General features: G+C 51.5%; 1 protein-coding gene across 1 annotated transcript in view; it reads right to left on the bottom strand.

Annotated features, from left to right (window-relative positions):
* Nucleotides 1-1,370: 1,370 nt before the first annotated feature.
* The window catches only part of LOC144604862 (zinc finger CCHC domain-containing protein 2-like), a 67,861-nt gene continuing 61,348 nt past the window's right edge, over nt 1,371-7,883 (bottom strand). Inside the window, exon 15 of the transcript XR_013548782.1 lies at nt 1,371-5,831. The gene's annotated coding sequence lies outside the window, so the exon portion shown is untranslated. The remainder of the gene's footprint in view (nt 5,832-7,883) is intronic.

Here is a 7,883-nt window from a genome sequence, read left to right as displayed (position 1 = left end):
ACAAATCCACGACTCCTGAAGAGTGTTTTGGATCTGTCGGACAGGTGTTTTTGGGGGGGTTCTTTATTATAGAGATAATTCTTGTCATCAGCTTGCAGGTCTTCCTTGGCCTGTCAGTCCCTTTGCGATTAGGAAGTTCACCAGTGCTCTCTTTCTTAAAGATGTTCCAAACAGTGATTTTGGTATGCCTAAGGTTTCTCTAACAGTTTTATTTTTGTTTCTCAGTCTCATAATGGCTTCTTTGACTTTCATTGGCACAACTTTGGTCCTCGTTTTGATAAACAGCAATAAAATTTTCCAAAGGTGATGGAAAGACTGGAGGAAAGACTATGATCTGAGAGCTCTCTAATACCTGCATTAAGGAGGCAATTAAACACACCTGAGCAATTACAAACACCTGTGAAGCCATATGTTCCAAACATTATGGTGCCCTGAAACGGGAGGGGGGGGGGGGGGGATTATGCACAAAACACAGCTGTAATTTCTACATGGTGAAACCAAAATGTATAAAAATACCCTTTAATAAAATCCGACTATGCACTTTAACCACATGTGATTTTTTCTATTACAAATCTCAAATTGTGGAGTACAGAGACAAATAAATAAATGATGGGGGTCTTTGTCCCAAACATTATGGAGGGCACTGTAAGTACATGCCTAATTCTTGGGCAGATATTAACTTTTTCTTACATTCTCTTGGAAATATACTTGCATGTTATATTAAAAAACTCAGGAAGAACTAAGATTCAGTATCCAAAAATTGACAGAAATCAATCAATTCCAAACTTAAAATCCAAAATAAAATCAAAATACTCAGTATGTCTGCCAGCACTTGAGAGAGGGATGATCTTTCATCACAACTGAAAAGCGAAGATGCAGAAGAATGGGGATGAAGTATTCCCCCTCCTAATTCACTGCAATTAACCATGCCACTACAGGCAACCTCCCACCACATTAAAGGGAGGGGGTGGAGTAAGAGAGAGGAGTGGTAGTGTTACTAGAAAACTGTTCATATCATGATTTTACATAACGTGAAACTGCATCACCTGCATCAAGAAATGCAAGTTGAAAATAAATAAACGTGTATTTATTTGCTTCTCCATATGGTACTGTACTACCTGTACCATACCCAAATGAAGACTTGAATCCACAGCATCAGGATTCATGAAACAAGAATGTTGCACTGCCCACTAAGCCAATCCTGGCAACTGACAAAACAGACTCTTGACTCAAGATCTCTTATCTATCAAGCTGGTTTCCAGAACAGATGATTGGACCTAACCAAGCAATTGGCTGACATAAGCCAATCTCAATTATTTCCCTTTATTATCATATTACTTGACAATTTTAAAGGTCAACTTAAGCCATGTAACTACATAGAAAATCATGCACATGCATTTAAAACACGACAGCTCATTCTCTATCAAAATAACCGAATTGCAAGGAATTCTGGCCCCCAACCCATATTTATCTAAAATCTACTGCTGCCCATTGATAACAAATGTTAAAACAGGTAGATTTCCAGAATCATAGCAAAGGATTATTTTATTAATCATTGCATTTCATTATTCTTCGTTTGTCCCCACTATAATTTGTAGAAATAAATTGAATATTGTAGCGAATCTGGAAGCGGATGAGTGTTGCAGAGTTTATTGCATGGGCAAAAACCTCCGTGACAATCGCAACACCCAAAACAGTAGACAACCAACAAAACGTCTTCTCTAAACGGAGTTCAACTCTAGACTGCTTGTCCCTCCCGCGCTGGCACACCTGGTGACATCGCTAGCCAATCCGAGGGTTCGAACTCTTCCAGCCAATCCCTATGTCCCTACATGACCCCCCCCAGAACCCTCGGTACCGTACCTAACGGGCACCCGGACCGCCCTGAACGAGTGCGGAGAGGGGAGGCCGGTACCGCCAGCGACGAAGGAGGCGGGGAGGGCCCTGCAGGTGAAGGCGATGGGGGCGCGGCTGGAGGGGGCAGAGGAAACACGGCCGTGGGCAGCGGAGGCCCGAGCGGTGGGAGAAGAGACGAAGCTGGGGAAGCAGGTGGGCCGGCCAGAGGGCGGCCCCGGTGAGGAGGTTGGCCCACCAGCACGGGACGGTCCTGGTCCAAGTGGGCCGGTTTCAGCCGGGAGACAGACGAGCTCCTGTCGGGTGCCCACTTGTAAAGTGAAGGTGACCGTCCCCCTTTTCAGCACCTGTAACGGGCCCTGGTAGACCGGCTGCAGAGGGGGGCGATGGGAATCCCGCCGGAGGAAAACGAACTCGCAGTCATGCAAGTCTGCCGGTACGTGCGCTGCAGGACTCCCGTGACTGGAGGCCGGGACTGGGGCCAGGGAACCTACCCGAGCCCGGAGAGAAGCCAAAACTGCCGGTACAGACGACGGCAGGGCGGAGAATAAGGGAAGAATGTCACCCGGCACCCGCAGGGGCGAGCCGTAGACGAGTTCCACCGAGGAAGTACCCAGATCAGACTTAGGGGCCGTGCGAATGCCGAGGAGGACCCAAGGCAGCTGGTCAGCCCAATCAGGGCCGGTCAGCCGGGCACAGAGGGATGCCTTCAGCTGTCGGTGGAAACGTTCTACCATCCCGTTAGCCTGGGGATAATAGTCTGCTGCAAGCGGGACCCATACAGCTGCGCAAGCGCGACCCACAGGGATGAGGTGAACTGGGCGCCCTGGTCGGTAGTGATGATGGCCGGGACGCCGAAACGGGCAACCCAATGCAACGCCAGGGCCCGTGCACAGGAGGCCGCCGAGGTGTCCGACAACAGAAAAGCCTCCGGCCAACGAGTAAAACGGTCGACCATCGTCAGATGAGTGTAGCCCCTAGAGTAAGGCAATGGACCAACCAAATCCACGTGAATGTGGAAAAAACGGACGGGCGGAACCACGAAATTCTGGAACGGAGGCTGGACGTGGCGGTGGATCTTGGAAGTCTGGCACGGGACACAGGCGCGGGCCCAGGCGGCCACCTGCTTCCGCAGGCCGTGCCAGACAAATCGGGCGGCCACCATAGCCAAGGTCGCCCGAATGGACGGGTGTGCCAGGCCATGAATGGCCTCAAAAACCTTGCGCCGCAGGGCGGTCGGCACAACCGGGCGAGGGCGGGGAAGGGAAACGTCACACCAAAGTGTGGTACCTGTAGGGCCGCACGCCACCTGGGCCAACCGCAACCCTGAGGCGGTGGAGGCATACGCTGAGGCAATATCTTCCAGGCGCTGAGCCTCCGCTAGCTCCTGAAAATCCACCTCGCCCCCCACCGCAGCTACAGAGGAACTGGCCGGCCGGGACAGGGCGTCAGCAACGGCGTTAAGCCTACCCGCGAACATCTGTGGTGAACTCCGAAATGAGGGTAAGGTGCCGTTGCTGGCGGGCCGACCACGGATCAGAAACCTTAGAAAAAGCAAACGTGAGGGGTTTGTGATCCGTGTAGGCAACAAAAGAGCGGTCCTCCAAAAAATAACGGAAATGGCGAGCAGCTAAATAGAGGGCCAGGAGTTCCCTGTCGAAGGCACTGTATTTCAGCTCCGGTTGAGTGAGCTGCCGGCTGAAAAACGCCAGGGGCTGCCAGTGACCATTGACCTGTTGCTCTAAGACCCCACCCACCACCACGTCTGAGGCGTCCACCGTCAGGGCCGTGGGGGCAGAGGCGCGGGGGTGCACGAGCATGGTGGCGTTGGCGAGGGCCAGCTTGACCGCATCAAAGGCCGCCTCGGCAGCTGTGGTCCAGACCAACTCAGCGGGGTTACCCGCGAGGCATTGAAAAAGGGGGCGCATGATCCGGGCTGCCGCAGGCACGAAACGGTGATAAAAATTCACCATGCCCACGAATTCCTGCAAACCTTTGATGGTGGTAGGGTGGGGAAAAGAGCGGACAGCGTCCACCTTAGCGGGCAAGGGAGTGGCACCGGCCGGTGTGACCCGGTGACCCAGGAAATCCACCGAGGACAGGCCGAACTGGCATTTGGACGGGTGGAGGATCAGGCCGTGGTCCTGTAGCCTCTGGAACACAGTGCGAAGGTGAACCAGGTGCTCTGGGACCAAACGACTAGCGACCAGGATGTCATCGAGATAAATAAACACAAAAGACAATCCGCGACCCACATGATCCATGAGACGTTGGAATGCCTGAGCCGCGTTTTTTAAACCGAACGGCATGCGCAACCACTCAAATAAACCGAACGGAGTAATCGTAGCCATCTTGGGAATGTCCGGTGGGTGGACAAGGATCTGATGATATCCCCGCACCAAATCGATCTTCGAGAAAACCGTAGCGCCCTCGAGGCTGGCAGAGAAGTCCTGTATGTGAGGGATCAGATAGCGGTCCGGCCGGGTGGCTGCGTTAAGACGCCGGTAATCCCCACATGGTCTCCACCCCCCAGATGCTTTAGAGACCATATGCAAGGGGGAGGCCCACAGGCTGTCTGAAGGACGAACAATCCCCAGCTGTTCCAAATTCAGGAACTCCTCCCGAGCCATGGCCAGCTTGTCGGGAGGCAGGCGCCGAGCCCGGGCGAATACAGGCGGCCCCTCGGTAGGGATGAAGTGGACGACACCGTGCTTAGCGGAAGGGGCATCGAACCGCTGTACGAGGACCGCAGCGAACTGATCGGGGGCCGCGGTGACGGCCCGGATCGACGGGCAGGGTGGGGCGGTGGGGAGAGGAGTAGCAGGCTCCATGCTGTTAGCCGAGGGTTGCAGGCCCTTCCCGCGGACGTCTGCGACCAACGAATAAGCCCAGAGGAAATCCGCGCCCAGGATGGCCTAGCCCACGTCGGCAACGATGAAATCCCAATGGTAGGTCACTGAACCGAAGGACAGGGACATGGCCCTCTTGCCGTAGGTGCGGATGGGACTGCCGTTGACCGCAATGAAGGACAGGCCTTTCCTACCTGCTCGAACTTCGCAGCCGTAGGGAGGCACAATGCTAACGACCGCTCCCATATCGACCAGGAAAACGGTGCCGGGACCTTGATCCGTGACGTAGAGGCGGCGATTGCGGCCGACCGAGACTGCCTCTATATTCGATCGGCCGAGGCATTTCCCGAAAAGGTGCATGGGGCCCTGCAATTTCAGGCTTCACTGCCCCACCGCTTGTGGAAAAAACACCAGCCGCGCCTGTGCGGCTGTTGCCTGGGCCCGCTGCAAAATGGGGGGCGCTGCCGCTCCGTCTTGGCGGGCTTTTTGTAAAATGGCGGCCGATGCGCCGCCATCTTGGCCGCGCGGCCGGTCGCTCCTAGGCCTTGAAACCCGATTTACCGAATCGTCTGCCGCCGAGTCCTCTGTTACGAGCGCGTCAGCCTTCTCCGCGAACGCCACCGGGTCTTCGAAGGAGGCGTCCGCCAAAACTAACCTGACGTCCCGAGGCAATTTCTCCCGGAATGCCGCCTCAAACATCATGCAAGGTTGGTGGTCGCCGATTAAGGTTAGCATTTCGGTCATCAGGACAGACGGTAGCCGGTCCCCTAGCTCCGGTAAATGCAGGAGCTTCAGAGCCCGCTGGTTTTGGCTGAAACCAAAAGTCCTCAGCAGGAGCTTCTTGAGTCCCTCGTATTTCTCGGTTTGGGGGGGGCTGGTCAGGTACCGTCCCACCCGCGCGGCCACCTCGGGCTGTAGGCAGCTTACCAGGTGGTGGAATTTCTATTGGTCCTCCAAGACCTTCTTGATGTGGAACTGGGACTCTGCCTGCACGAACCACAGGTGCGGCTGATGGGTCCAGAACGGAGGCAGGTGAACGGCGACCGTGTTCGGCTGCCCGCTGCTCGCTCCTTCTTGCGACGTGTTCTTGTGATCGTTGATCACGTCGGGGTCACCAATATAGCGAGTCTGGAAGCGGATGAGTGTTGCAGAGTTTAATGCATGGGCAAAAACCTCCGTGACAATCGCAACACCCAAAACTGTAGACAACCAACAAATCGTCTTCTCTAAATGGAGTTCAACACTAGACTGCTTGTCCCTCCCGCGCTGGCACACCTGGTGAGATCGCTAGCCAATCCGAGGGTTCGAACTCTTCCAGCCAATCCCTATGTCCCTACAATATCTAGTTGACGTTATTGTGCATCAATGTCAGCTTTTCGCCAATCTGTTTACCGTTGAACTAGGTGTCAACGGTTGCAATGCTCGGCATCTCAGACATGGTATTTGGAGGTGTAAAGGGTGGCGCAGCGGTAGAATTGCTGCCTTACAGCGACAGAGACCCGGGTTCGATTCTGACTACGGGTGCTGTCTGTACGGAGTTTGTACGTTCTCCCTGTGACCTGCTTGGGTTTTCTCTGAGATCTTCAGTTTCCTCCCACACTCCAAAGACATACAGGCTTGTAGGTTAATTGGCTTGGTGCAAATGTAAAATTGTTCCTAGTGTGTGTATAGGATAGTGCTAGTGTGCGAGAGTTGCTGGTTGGCGTGGACTCAGTGGGCTGAAGGGCCTGTTTCCGCTCTGTATCTCAAACTAAATCCCCAGACACATGGCAAATAGCTTCCCTAAACGGGGGCCATATTCCTGCTACCAATTGTGCTTGCATTGAGAGGACATTAAATAAATAAGTTAACCAGAAGACATCGACCTAATTCATTGATCGAAAATTCATGGTAAACAAAATAGAACATAACAATAAAGAGGAATCAGTATTGTTTGTACGATGTGAAGTTTCTTTGATTTATTTTACGATCAAGGTTTGTAGATACAGTGCCCTCCATAATGCTTGGGACAAAGACCCATCATTTATTTATTTGCCTCTGTATTCCACAATTTGAGATTTGTAAAAGAAAAAATCACATGGTTAAAGTGCACATTGTCAAATTTTATTAAAGTCCTTTGGTTTCACCGTGTAGAAATTACAGCTGTGTTATACTTAGCCCCCCCCCCCCCCCCCCCCATTTCAGGACACCATAATGTTTGGGAAACATGGCTTCACAGGCGTTTGTAATTGCTCAGGTGTGTTTAAATGCCTCCTTAATGCAGGTATAAGAGAGCTCTCAGCACCTAGTCTTTCCTCCAGTCTTTCCATCACCTTTGGAAACTTTTATTACTGTTTATCAACATGAGGACCAAAGTTGTGCCAATGACAGTCAAAGAAGCCATACGAGACTGAGAAACAAGATTAAAACTGTTAGAGATATCAGCCAAACCTTAGGCTTACCAAAATCAACTATTTGGAACATCATTAAGAAGAATGAGAGCACTGGTGAGAGCTTACTAATCGCAAACGGACTGGCAGGCCAAGGAAGACCTCCACAGCTGATGACAGAAGAATTCTCTCGATAAAGAAAAATCCCCAAACACCTGTCCGACAGATCAGAATCAAAAAAGGAACTGCCCAAGATCCAAAGCATACCACCTCATCTGTGAAACACAGTGGTGGGGGTGTTATGGCCTGGGCATGTATGGCTGCTTAAGGTACTGGCTCACTTATCTTCATTGATGATACAACTGCTGATGATAGTAGCATAATGAATTCTGAAGTGCATAGACACATCCTATCTGCTCAAGTTCAAACAAATGCCTCAAAACTCATTGGCCGGGAGTTCATTCTACAGCAAAACAATGATCCCAAACATACTGTTAAAGAAACAAAGGAATTTTTCAAAGCTAAAAAATGGTAAATTCTTGAGTGGCCAAGTCAATCACCCAATCTGAACCTAACTGAGCATGACTTTTATATGCTGAAGAGAAAACTGAAGGGGACTAGCCCCCAAAACAAGCATAAGCTAAAGATGGATGCAAATACAGGCCTGGCAGAGCATCGCCAGAAAAGACACCCAGCAACTGGTGATGTCCATGAATCGCAGACTTCAAGCAGTCATTGGATATGCAACAAAATACTAAACATGACTACTTTTATTTACATGACATTACTGTGTCCTAAACATTATGGTGCC

The sequence above is a fragment of the Rhinoraja longicauda genome, chromosome 2 (genome assembly GCF_053455715.1).
Source record: "Rhinoraja longicauda isolate Sanriku21f chromosome 2, sRhiLon1.1, whole genome shotgun sequence".
NCBI classification, from domain to species: domain Eukaryota; kingdom Metazoa; phylum Chordata; class Chondrichthyes; order Rajiformes; family Arhynchobatidae; genus Rhinoraja; species Rhinoraja longicauda.
This window is presented reverse-complemented; position numbering and strand designations above follow the sequence as displayed.